At 45.0% G+C, this 13,611-nt stretch overlaps 1 protein-coding gene across 1 annotated transcript in view; it reads right to left on the reverse strand.

Moving 5' to 3' along the window:
- The window catches only part of ZNF469 (zinc finger protein 469), a 232,243-nt gene that overhangs the window by 213,685 nt on the left and 4,947 nt on the right, over window positions 1-13,611 (reverse strand). The window contains exons 4-6 of the mRNA XM_084533035.1: window positions 13,395-13,518; window positions 12,547-12,668; window positions 10,752-11,049 (exon numbers count right to left, since the gene is read on the reverse strand). The gene's annotated coding sequence lies outside the window, so the exon portion shown is untranslated. The remainder of the gene's footprint in view (window positions 1-10,751; window positions 11,050-12,546; window positions 12,669-13,394; window positions 13,519-13,611) is intronic.

A 13,611-nucleotide genomic window follows, 5' to 3' on the forward strand; every position in this document is an offset into this window, starting at 1 on the left:
TGTTCTTCCAAGGAATATAACTCCTGTAATATTAGCAGAATCTGGGATTACTAAAATGGTGACAGCAAATTAGAATTTAATTCTCTTCTCACCATTTCCTGACTTCTGATGCTTTTCCTACCCTGGAGCATGAGATGTTGCAGAAGACTGGAGGGACGGATGGAGCAGAGGATGGGACGGGGACACAAGGCAGGGAACTTGCCTTCAGATGGCTTCCCTGCCACCACCAACTGATTCGCATTTTCCAGTTCTGCTTGTTCTCACTTTTTGGTCCGCACACGCTGGGAACAGAAACACTGGGAGTTCCCAGAGCCACAGCAAAGGGGGTTGGATTTTTTCCCCTCACCTCATAATTTGCATTTTTATTTTCTTTTTGCATTGCATTTTATAGAATTGTTTCCATCAAATAGCAAAGAAAACGTTGGCTGCTGATACCTGGATATAGCCATAGTGCCTAAGGAAAGCTGGACGCTGAAGGGACCCAGCAAATTAACTCGTTCCTGTTTGAGCAGAAAGCTGGCACTGTTAGATGCATCATTGTTAAACACGAGGGGCCTAATGCGAAACAGCAGCAGGAGAAGAATTAACAGCCAGTTCCTCGCAAGCTTTCACTGGTGTTCCTGTTTGATCCTTAATTTATGGTAGGGCCAAGCCATGCGAATTGCAACAACCATTTGTAAGGCACCAATTACTTGGCTCCCGAGATGCAATCAAACAAATGCTCATCTTCCATCTAGAACTACAGAGAGGTAGGAAATAAAAGAGATTCATCTGCTTACCTTGCTTTCTGAAACATCCCTGCCTATCCCTGTGAACGCTCACGTGCAGGTGATGTTTATTCTCTAGCAGGTGATCTCACAGGCTGGTGCGCTTCCAAAAGTTTTCTCAGAGGGACATGACAAAATCGCCTGATCTTGAACTACCGGGGGTTCAGAGTGCAGGGCTCCCTGCAGATCGCTCACTTGTGAACCAAACCTGTTCTCCAGGGGGAGAGCAAAACTGCCTGGTGAGGACGACTGGAATCAGCTTTTGTGTCAACGTGCTTTTTCTGGCCATAGCTCCGCCTCAGAGGTGAAAATAAAATAAATAAAAGCGGTTAAGAAACAATTGGAAACAGTTGATTTCTATTAAATTCCACGGGACCTTTCCTGAGCCATTGTTTTCAAGATGTGTCCCGTCTTACAAGATCAGACGCACAAACAGGTGCCCAGAGTTTGGTGAGCACACAAAACCCCTTTAATAAATCACACGTGCACGCGCTCGATTATCTACACGCAACTGGTTTTCATCTTTGTGCATTTGTCAAAACAAGAATGTTTTCCAGGGCAAATATCATTCCTTTTTCGAAACGTCCCATCTGTGGATTGCTGCGGAGCACGGGAGAGGTTTGCTTTTCCCAGTTACCTCCCCAGACCCTGTGACAGCAGCCCGTAAACACCTGAAAGCCTGCTGCTGGCAGACTGATCCGAAGCTCCAGACAGCAAATCCACACCAGCATCACGTGTCCTCAGGGTATGAGGGCAAGTGAGAGAGGATGCAAACTTCATGCTCTTGTGGACGTGGCTAAGGAGTCTCTGAGTGATGCAGGGAACAGACTGGGAGGACTCCGTGTACGGCTGTGCGGGTGTTGAGCATTTCTCTGAAACCTCAGATTAAATTCGTAAGGAAAACCTCTCTATTAGGCAGAAAGGTGCAGCCCCACCTGCCCCTGAGTTTCTGTGCCAAGGAACATTTTGCAGACTAAGATGTTATAGCTGGTCATTTTGGGCTTATGTCCTGTTTATCTAAAACCCCAAAGAAAACCATAAAACCTGGTGAAAATAAATCTATACTATAAAGCAGATGATATATTTAAAAATAAATAAAAAAATCCATGCTGTCCTCATTCTGATCTACCCAGGATGTCAGATCTACCCGAGGCGCTTTGAGGCACACGTGTAGGAGCACTCCGGGTTAGGAAAACATCTGCCAAAGAACCTGTCCAGCAAAAAGAAACCCTTCAGCCTGATGTACCATGATCAGGCACGCTTGAGTACGTAACTGTCCCCATGAGAAGCATAACTGGGGAACAGAGAAGGGATTCAGTGCTCGCTGTCTCAGTCTAAACTCGTATATCTGTATCAGAGGAAGCACGTGGGTGCTGCTAGGACTAGGGCAAAATGTCCCCACGTGGATGGGAACAGACCCCGAACACAGGAGCTGTCCCAAGAGTCCCCAACAATCCTTCCGAAGGGGCATTTTGCTCCAGACATGTGATTTTCCTTAATTCCCCCTCCTGAGCCATTCTCAGCCCCCGGGCTGTAACAGGAAAACACGTTCCTCCACAAGCACTTGTGGGTTATTCCCAGTCTCACACCTTCTGCTTTATTTACTAAATCTGCTCACCCTCTCAGGGAAGTGAAAATCACCGCAGGCGCTTTGCTGCCGTCTGGAAAAGGATGCAGGGAAGAAAGGGAAGGATTTGCTCTGTGTCCAGCTAAGCATAAGGTCCCTGCATCCTCAGGAAATAACTGCTATTACCTAAATTTCCTAGGGAGGCAACTATGAGCTCTCCCAAGTCCTCCATCCCTCTCCTCCTCCTCCCACGTGCCACTTGCCTTTCTCCCTCGTAGACTTTTTGAGGCAGGGTGCCAGGACAGACCACAGCAGCAGCACGAGATGTTAAACAGGGTGGGCTCTCGCTGCCTTGTTTTCTGGCCTGAGGCCACCGAAGCAGCTGGAAAGGAGCAAGCTGTTTATTTACCACGATGACTCTGTTAAGGTAAGAAGAAAAGGCGAGGAGCCCAGCCAGGGAGCGAGACCCTCGGCTGTCACAGCACTGAGCCCGGGGATCTGCTGCCAAGCACAGCCTTCGTGACAAAGGCTATAGGAAGCAAACGTACAGTGCAGTTAGGGTGCACTTTGGGAAAACAGAAAGCTCTGCTGGGGGGTACTGAGAGAGCAGCCAGGAAAAGCCAGGGCTAGAAGTGTAGGAGACTGCCAGGACAAAACTAAGTAGTATTTTGTAGTCAAAGACATCTGTTCCTTTATTTTCTGTCCTTATAAAGATTATGAAAAACAAAATCCACTGAGTGCTGTGGAGGACAGAGCATTCAGGTTGCTGCTTGCTCTTGCTGTGTATTCGCACAGTAACACACAAATCTTGGCACGAAGCATGGCTTGCCATGAAAACCTCTTGCCACAATGTCAGGGGTAGATGAGAAGCAGGGTCCCCACATCCAGTGTTTGCAGAGCATAAACAGAAACAACAGAAAGTGCCACTTCCACGGCTTCTTTTGCTCAAGAAGTGAAGGTTGAGCCCCAAGAGCTCAGCCCCAGAGTGAGCTGAACATGAACTAGTTTCCATCCTACCAAGGCTCCGAGAAAGCTGGAGAAGAACTGGACAAAAGGCACATACAACTCCTTTGTCCTGGTAAATGCAAGCAGTTACTAACAAGCTCTGCTGAAAGAAATGCCATTTAGCCTGCAGTGCGACTTCATCCAGGGACAAAATGAAAAAAAATGGCAAAATTGGTGCCGAGCCTGTATCTCCTGACACTACAATCCATTTTCCTTTCCATTCAGCACGCACATCGCTGTGTGGCATCTGCTCTGATCGCTTACTTTTTACTGTGTAATCACCAATAATCATTTCTATGTGCTAGGACTATTAGGCACGGTTGTAAAATGATTTCCTACCCCTGTGAGACCATGCAATTGGATACCTTGTGTGCTAACCCATGAATTTTATCTACTTCAACATATACAGGGGCCTGAGGCCTCAAGGAAATTAACAATCCAAACAAATTCTGCTGAGGTTTAAAAGATGAATTATTTTAATAATACCGAACTTACATTAGGTTCTGGTTTGGAGACAGCTCTCTGTAAAATCAGGCAAAATGTTTCATACAAAGAGGGATTTGACTGAATTTCAGCTCAATTGTCACATGGTTTTCTGTCTCCTTTCCCTGCATTGCTGATTAACAAGATTATTTATGTCTAAGCACAAGTTTAGCCTCTTTTCCTCATCCAGCAGCTTGTTCTTTCCACAGAAAAATGAAAGTTAGTGGCTTAAAAATATAGATAAAAAAACAAACCGTTATCGCAAGTGACTTTTGCTTCTGGCACTTCAAAAGCTGTTCCTCGTTTTGTTTGCTTTGCTTGCTTTCTTGCTTTTTTTGTCTCCCTCTTCTTAACAGAAGACTGCAAAGGTCAGACCCTACCATGATCTATATGCCTTCTGCGGCACTTGGCAGCCAGAAGAAGCAGACAGTTCCTTAAGAGAGGTCGCAGTCCAGCCTCGGTACGATCTGTGGTGTAAACAAGGCAGGGGAGCCCTGACTCACAGCCTGAGTGCGAGGGAGCAGGCGTCGCTCCCACGCGGATCCCGGAGGCAGAGCAGCAGGGGAAGGTGCACAACGCCTCATAAATAGCAAAGAAGTGAACCGAGCAAAGGGTGGGCGTTGGATCATGCATGCCACAAAGGTAAGGAGCAACTCTGCTCTCTCACACTTCTAGAGAAGAAACCAAATAAAATAGCTCACAGGCAAGAAACATTCCTATGGGTGACAACCCTCTCAAGCTCCTATAAGCCCTACAAGCCCTACCAGGTGGCTCGTGCTCCTCAGATGCCTGCCCAGACCACGCACGTGTGCATTTGCCTGTGAGCAAGTGAATGTGAGTCCAGCATCCAAATCTAGAGAGCAACAGCTTTGAAAGGACAACACAGACAGTGCAGAAAGCTCTTCTCTGTTGCTGTTGGACAGATCTGGTGACCTCCATAATCGCCGTGATCTCATGCAGCTCAGGCTGGGGGTGAAAGGCAGTGTTCGTGCAGGAACTACCCAGCAGCTAAAGCCCAGCCACAGTAACAGCAGCAAATCCCCTGGCTCAGGATTACTTTAGGAGTTTCCAAAGGTAAATACACCACAAAGCAACACCAGGGGAAGAAAGGGAAGGACTCTGGCTTGCAGGAAGAACAGCACCACTTTGGTGTGAAGAAGTTAGTTTTCTCCCTAGCAATTCACTATCATCACCAACACAGTTAGTTCATGGTTAAAAGCGTGGGTCACAGTATTTGCCTGCAAACAGGGCCATGTCCCTTTCCCAGTTACACGATGCGAGCTCCAGCTAACCCAGTAGAGGTTTGTTCTCAGCTGGCGGTGGTGCTGTGGGTGAAGCACGGCTCCAACCTGGCTCCCAAATGAGAGCAGACGGTCACTGCAGGGAGCCCGGCCACCCTGCCTCTCTCTTTTACCCAAAAGCACTTCCCCTCGCCACGGCTCCCAGACAAAGCTCCAAAAACTAAAAGAAACCAGCTCCCCCTGCCCCAGGCTTTCTGCTTTGGTTTCAGTCTGGCAGTAGCTTTTTAGGTTCCTTCTAGGAAAAGAAAAAGCCACCAGTGGTAAATCCAGCTCCTTCCAGGCTCTCTGTGATGAAGCAGCAGCTGCCTACACGTGGTGGTCCTCCCTGCTGTGTCCTGAAGTTACCAGAAAACTCTCACACTCCCCACTGCTCCTAAAAGCTCTGTGAATATGAGGACACTGGCATTTCCGCTCTGGATTATCAGCATTTCATCTCTTCTTGGAGAAAAAACCTGTTTCAAAAACCCCATGCTGCAAAGCATGACTGAGGTGCACTAGTGCACGTGTGATGCGCTCTGTGATGTGGACTCTGCTCTGTGCCCAGCCTGCACAGGACAGGATGGGGAGATGTGCAGCATCTCTGAGATTCAGGCTTTAAATTATCCACATCAGTGATTCAGTTTTCCTACCTATCAGCCAAGCTAAGACCTATCTCCTTGGCAGAAAGGAGATCCCAAATTCAGTCCCTCAATCACCATCTCTTTTCTGATGACAGTCAAACCTGAATAGAACCAACGACAGGACTTACACCTGAGGACACCAACGTCCACGTGGCTGTAAGCACTGCACCTTCATGTGGCCAAGAGCCTCACGGGGTATATCCCAAATGCTGGAGAGGAGGAACAGGACGGAAGGGCTGGGAACCGTGCTGCATGTGAAGGGGTCGGTGCTTTCGGTGGTCCTCCCGCTGCACACTCACACTGGTGTGATGAGGCAGGGCAGGGGGAATTCCGTGCTTCGTGAAGGTGACGAAGGCAGCCATCAGTCCCGTGAACTCTGGGAAGGACAAGTCTCCGCAGGACAGCTGTGCGTGTCTGATGTCCTGCCAAAGGCGTGTTGGCGTTCGCGATGGAAAAAGATCTTCAGCACTAGCTGAAATCCAAACTGCGGTGTTGATGAATTACAACAATATATATCTGCAAGACCCTGTTTTATTCATGTATAAACCAGGATCACAGAACAAAGATAAAGGGAACTCAGCTGAATTCAGTCAGCTGTTTAACTGAGTGGCTGTTTGCATAGCTTGAAGTGGAAGCCTCATTTCTGGGAACACACGAAGCTAAATCAAAGGAAAAATTTGCAAGTGGATTGCAGGAAGCAACTCTATACTATTGAGAGAATGGACTAGATAAAACCTAGAAGGGCATGGATGATCTATTCATGATGAGAACAGACACAATAGCCATATAATGATGGTGCTGGACAATGAAGTAGGTGATCTACATTTAGTCTTTTGTCCAGCTGAAAACTGCACATGGTGAGATATTGCTTCAAGCAGCTAAAGGACTGGGCTTAAAATACTGGGAGGAGTTGAATGACTTACTTAAGTTGGTCTTGGCTTCATCTCCCTACCATAAAAACAAGTGAATTTAAGATGCAGGATAAAAAGAGGTAGCAACAAGTGCAAAAGAAATAGAAAGTTTATGTACGTTAGCTGTTTATAGCAGGAGAATGAGTCAGTCTATCCCAGTAGTTTTCATTATGACCCAGATTAAGCCTTCAGTGAATCTCCACCTTGAAAATGGAAAAAGCCTCTGTATGTGATATATAAATAGAATTTTTCCAGACACATGAGGACAAGAGCTCAGACTAACTGGGCAGACATCACCCACAATGTAAAACTACTGTCAGGTTTTCTTATTATTATTATTACTTAGAAACTGACCTTATTTATGGCAAATGTTAAGAAGTAGAATCACGGTTGAAAGGGAAAAGTTGTGTATGTTTACTTGCTGCAGGATTCTTTATTTCATACACTCCAACGTGGTGCAGATTGCTGGTTCCCCCTCTGGGATCTATAAGGCTGTATAAAAGGAGAGTTCATCTGTCATGTGGCCGACTCTGCTTGATGTAAATCCCCAAAGAATGAGTAACCCAGGCAAGGATGACAGCCAGGACACACTGAATCGATGGTGACTACACTATTCCGAATCCGGGCTTCTCCCACGGGGGCTTGCGTGGGCATTATGGACGATTGCCTTTTATCCCAAGCCTTGTGTCCCTTCCACAATCAGTACAGCTCCAGCCTGCTACTTCCACGTTCCTTTCGTCCTATGGCTGACTTGCCTAGAGGATTATTGCTTCCCTGGATCCAAGAAAACATCAGTGAGGGAAAGGGAAGACAGCTGCTAACGCACAGCAAAAAGGAGCCAAGCGTGGAAATACTTCCTGCAACTCTCAAGAACCCCCTCGGCTACAGCCTGCTTGCAAAGGGACTCATTACCTATAAAACTGAACTTCATTAAAGGCAGCTAAAGGAGCTCTGGGCTTTCCCTATAAAAATGCATTGGATTCCAGGGGTGTCTGTGATCCCTACCAAAGCCCAGCAGCTGTCCACAGCTGCTCCCTCCGTCAGCCATGCTTTGAGAAGGTCGTGCACAGACGAGTTGGAGTAGGGTTGGTGTGCTAGAAGAAGGCCTCTGCTAAACAGCACTGAGTAGCTGGAAGCAGATTTATGAAACTTGCCATAAGAACTGCAAATGCAAGGCAGCACTGCATGGCCTTGATACCTTCGATCAGTCTTCGGATGGGGGTGTTGATTTTTTTTTAATTTTTTTTTTTTACTTCTTTGTTTTTAGTGCCCTGGCTCTAAGCAACTGCTGAAAAATTGAGGCCAATAGTAAAAGAGAAAAAAACAAGTAGTAAAAAGTCTCACCAGAGCTGAAATCCATGACAAATGAATCAAACACAAAGTTGACTGTAGTAGCAGACAATAGTGTTAGCTCAGTGAAGGCTTCATAGAAACAAGAGACAGTGCTGCAATGGGAAACACAAGCATGGAGAAGAAAAGGGGAAACGGTAACTGAAAAGCAGAGGTGCACAAAGCAGTAAGGAGCCAGGAAAAGCAACAGAAGCACTCAGAAGAAAGTAACTGGGAAAAACTCACAGGTTGGTGCAGAAAGCTTGGTGTTACTAATGGCAGCTGGAACTGGCAAAGATGAAAGTTATTATGGACTAACACCACGGTGAGTGAAAATGTGCAAAGAAATGTAATCAGCAGGCACTACTGCATGAACCGTATCGGCCTGGGTAGAGAGAACAGCTCCTGAAAGTGCAGAATGAAGCAGAAAGTTATTGTCACCTTAATTCAGAAACTGGAAGGTTGGAAGTATTCGCCATTTGGGGAACAACAGAGCAAGGAAAAGAATCAACAGATTTGTTATACTCACAGGTTACTGCAAGAAAAAATATGCATACACAAAAAATTACAAGAATACATTAAAAAGGCACATTTTCCATTAGCTACAAAGAAGGATTTTTATAGAGATGTCTGATGCCAAATGTATTTCTGTGCTTGATGCATCAGCAGTGTTCTGGCAGGTGCCCCTAGAAAAATAAAGTGCATGTTTGTGGGTATTCAACACTCTCTTCGAGACACTTTCCTCAGCCTGTCACTTGGGTTGAGTTCAGCACCAGAGGTGTTTCACTGGAAAATACAACATATTTTTGTTGGTGTATCCAGGAGAGTTCCAAAGTCTACAGAGCTGATGCTTACATCTGGGGAAAATCTGCAGAAAAAGCATGACAGAAGCTCCAATTCACTTTGGAAAGAGCTGGAGCTGCTAGGCTGAAGCTAAATTCCAAGTACTGGAAATAACGAGAAGATATCAGGCAGAGCAGAGCTTGGCTAGAGGTACCCGGCTGCCACAACAGACGAGGAGGAGAGTCAAGGATTTCCTGGAATGACAATGTGCAAACAATGCTGCCCTACTTCAGCTGCTCAAATTAGCAGCCTGAGAGCGCTACTGTACAAAAAGCTGTCCCAGGGAACAAAGGATGCTCATCCTTGCCTGAAAAGGCAAGGCTTCAGTCCTTCTGTGCCTTCCGGAGAGGGTATTGGCACGGTCCCTGTCACCAGCGCAGGCAAAACCAAGACCTGTGCATGCATACCTTGGTTCCATAGAACTAGCACGCCCAAAGTGTGATGGAGATTTTGGCCACAGTAGGTTTTTATATGTTTAAAAACAGAAATCCTTCCTTGAGGACAGGCCAAGAAGGACCGCAGAAGCACAGACAAGTATTTGATGTGATAGGGAAGAAAAAGCCAAACGAGAGGAAGTTTTCTGAATGGATAGGGTTTGGGCAAAAGTCAGTGTTCATCAAAGCCAAGAGAAAAGGATGTTGCATTAATCGAGACATGATGAGATAACAACTTGGACAAGAGTTTGAGCTGTGAGGAAGAAAAGGTTGAATGGTTATGGCTGAAAACACTTAGTATAAAAACAGGAAAACAAAAAGATGTTTATTGGCCAGAAATAGAAGGAAAATCAATCCACCACCTGAGTTGTATCAGCTAAGACAAGTCCTCCCAGGAGACCTTCCTTCCCCTCCCACTTTGTGCAGCTTCCTCCTTCCCTTCCCAGCTTTCTGTTATCATTTGGATGTGTATCTTTTCTTATGCAAAGGACTTGAACAAGGAAAACAGAGGGCTTGTAAATCCGCCTGCCCAAATGTGGCTTTTTGATGTCTGGAGTACAGAGACATGCTGCTGAAATTTATGGTTTCCAAGGAGGACTGAGAAATTTATGTTAGGAAAATGTGACTGTCATCTTAGTTTATCTCCCAGTTTTGTAATGGAAAACAGGCTTTCTACAAACACATACACACAAAGCCCAGCATGAAACTGTTTATGAACTGGAGCGCATTAACCAAGAACCATTCCATAAAGACTGGCAATAATAATATTAATAATGCAATAAATCACACACCATCTCCAACATCACCAACCACCTAGCAGAGGAGAAGGCACCCCGTTGAGAAGCAAAGCAGGAGCACCTCTTTCCTCTTCCATCCTTTATTCTGCCTGTATCAATTCAAAGAATTTGGATCCTTCGGGCCAGCAGACTGACCACAAACACCCTGCAGTCCGTACAGAAGCTGTTGTACATTACACAGGCAGCAAATAAAAATGCAGAGCAACACCAGACTTACTGAGGACGCTTCAAAGCCTTAAAGTGACAGCTCCAAGAAAGCCAACCCCAGGCACGTGGATTACCTGAATATGTTCAGTCCATTGCACTGAAACAGGCAGATAACTAGAGCAACTCAAACAATTAGCTGGAAGGAGTTAAGCCCTGAAAACAGAAATGTCCTAATTTGTATATTAAAGAACAGACAAATTTGCATTCTTTCTAAATGAGTGTGCTTTTCAGTCCTTGGCAGTTCATTTGGAGTTTTGAATTTACGGCAGGAAACAATATAGATTATGCTTCAGACAGCCACAGTTTATTTCTTGAGACCATTTGCAAAGAAACCTAAAACTTGCATTAAGATAAAGAGCATCTAATTGATCTGGTACCGAATAATTTGAATTCAACGCTACCTCAATTTCTGAAGCTTACACCAAGCCATTTCAAAGTATTTAAACCATTCTGCAAGCATTTAGACAGGAAGCTTTTCTATACTCACCCTGGAGGAAGTGATGGCATTATTGATATATGTCCTGCACTATATTAAATGTGGCTGTGGAGTTATTTATGTGCTTTTCCTGACTTCTTTTGACACAGGAGTTGATTGCAGTGCTGTATGATTACGTCTGCATCTCTGAATCTTTCTTTCTCAGCTGGAAAGTCTCAAGTTCCAAGCTGGGATTCCCTCTCCACCCCCTTCTCATATACTTAACTCTCCTTCTGCTGGAAGTGTCTAGTAAACATCCACAAAAAACCTCTTAGGTTCCACAACAGCAGAGAGGGAGGAAGTGGGCAGGCTGCATTTTAAGAGAAAAAAACACATTTTCTTAGATGCTCCCTGATTTTTTAACTGTGCACTGGAAGAAAACACTTTTAAATTATGGTCTTTTTAACTATGGACCCTTAGAAATCGATCCCAAAGGACTGGGTATTTCAAGTCTTCTTTATTTTTATTTTTTAATTGTTTTTGTCTTGAATACTCTTTCTTATGATCTTTATCAGCCCTCCTCTCCTCCCTCGGCTCCCAGACCACCTACAGACAGAAGCATTGTTCATTAGTAAGACATTTGCTGTCGGCTAAAAACAAGCATCTGTGTACTAGAACCTATCTCATTTCTGGTTTAGGGGTTGCATCTAACCCAGCACAACCCTCATATGTTGGGAACTATGGAGCAGACAGGGGAATACGTGCTCCTCCAGCCACGGACACTTAGGCAGAATGAAAGAGCTGCCACTGGCACTTGATTTCTAAGCCAAAGGCTATCTACGAGACAGTCCTGTGATCTCTTGCAGCCAGGCATCCCTGCCACTACCCATTCCCTATCACCTTATTCAGGATTTTTGCAGATCAATAGGAAGATTAGAAACAGCACCCTACAGCAGAGCTCAGGTGGCCGAGAAGGTTTTGAGTGACCCTGGCGCAACGTGCTAGTGCTTGGACGGATACTAAAAACCCTCTGGTGACTGGCTTGTGTGTTTTATTCTTGGGTTTAATTTTGAACAAATCACCAGATTTAGATTCAAAAAGGTGTGTTTTTGTTTGTTTGTTTTGTTTTTTTTCCCCAAAGATCTTGGCTATAAGCAGTTAGGTATCTCCCTGCTGACTGCATAGAGCAGTCCCATTGCTAAGACTATTTGGGTATCTCCTCACTGCAGGTTTCAGACACTGCAGGAAACCAGGCCATCAGCAAAGCCCTCAATCTTTTCCACTTTTAACTCGTACATTTTAATTTTCTGGCTTTTGAATTTAGGATATTTCAGACATCATTGGGCTGTGCTTTATAGCATGTGTGTGTTGGGAGAGAAGACAGGCAATGTCCTCAGAGGTTTCAGAGTCCAGAGAATGGGTTTAATGACTATGTCCTTTACTGCGGGGATATATTTTTGTGAGAACAGCTATGCTGCAGACTGTAGGAACCATGGGCATCCCCTGGGATAACCCTTGTACACTTATCACTGAGTCCAGGCTTCTGGAGATCAATGTGTGCTCCCACTATCGGCATTAGGCATGCCACAGCATCGTGTGGCTGCGTTTGGTGATAGCCTACCTTCTCAGTGGCAGCCCATCAAAAACAGAAGATACCTAAAGATGAGGAATCCGCCTCTCTTGACAGTCTGTTCCAGTCATTAATCTTCTTTCAAACTTATTGTCAAACACTGTGCCACATTTCCCACCTGAATTCAACCGGCTCGTGGTTCTTGCAATTCCCTCCCTGCCCAAACCGAAGAGCTCATCACTAGTCAGTGTTTTCTCCCCATGAGGAACACTCTCATTAAGAGCTTTTAAATCTTACCCTCTATTTGCCCAAGTCTGTGCACTGATTAAAGCAGCAAAGATTTAGGGGACTCAAAGCCAAAAGTCTGCAACTGTGAGGGAGCTCAAATCCAAGCACATGCTTCTCCATCAGGTTCATTCCTGCAGAGCACAGAGAACTCCATACAGTGAATCTGATCAGAGAAAGGATGCAGGTAAAGACAAAATAAAAGCAAAACCACACACAGAAAACCTTCCTCAAAATACCCAGCCACTTATTACCTATGAAGCTTTGTTAGGCCCAAGTGAGCCACATTTGCTGAAAGAAAGGAATCAGAGTGGAAAAGCGTGACAGTCTGTGCAAAGACATTCCCAGGGGTCAGTTTCATGCATGTAAATATTCCTACAAAAGTTGATTTTCTGACAGAAAAGATTAATGCCTTCCATCTTTTACAAAAGGGAAAAAAAAAAAAAAGAAAAAAAAAAAAGAAAAATAAGATTTTCACGAAAACTAAGGAGCTACAAAAACTAAGGACTTTTGACACAGAAGAAATCTGCATCAAAATGAACGAAAATGTCAGAGGTGGAAAGTGGGGAGATGCACTCTTCTTTTTGCTGGATGTCTGAAATTCCGAGAAGAAAAGTGCTAGAGGAGCTCCAAGTTTCATTATAAAAGTCAGCTTAATGAAACACAAAAGAATTTCAGGCAGAGCCCAAAACTGATGGGATACCCTCAGATGCTTACAAGCTATTTAAAAACATAGTAAGGCATAGTAAGATGTTTAGAAACAAGGCAAAAGGCTTACACAAATTACAAAAATTAAAAGAGAAAAAAACAAAAGCAGAACTTGTAAGTCTCCTTCTACCCTCCACCCTGCCCCTGCCTACCTCCAAAGCTGCTGTTCCTGCGATAAAAGGAGGATTTTTGGTCAATACTGTATTTCAAAAAAATGAAGGACTTCTCTCTGTGGACCACCTCCCTGGGCTGCACGTTTAGCTGCTGAGAGACAACCTGGATGAATGGAAAGGGAGGAAGGGATTCAAACCAGATCAACAAACAGTTCGTTTCTCAGCTGTTCCTTGATTCCTCCCACCTCCTCTTTTA

This window comes from Aythya ferina (genome assembly GCF_964211825.1).
Source record: "Aythya ferina genome assembly, chromosome: 12".
NCBI lineage: Eukaryota > Metazoa > Chordata > Aves > Anseriformes > Anatidae > Aythya > Aythya ferina.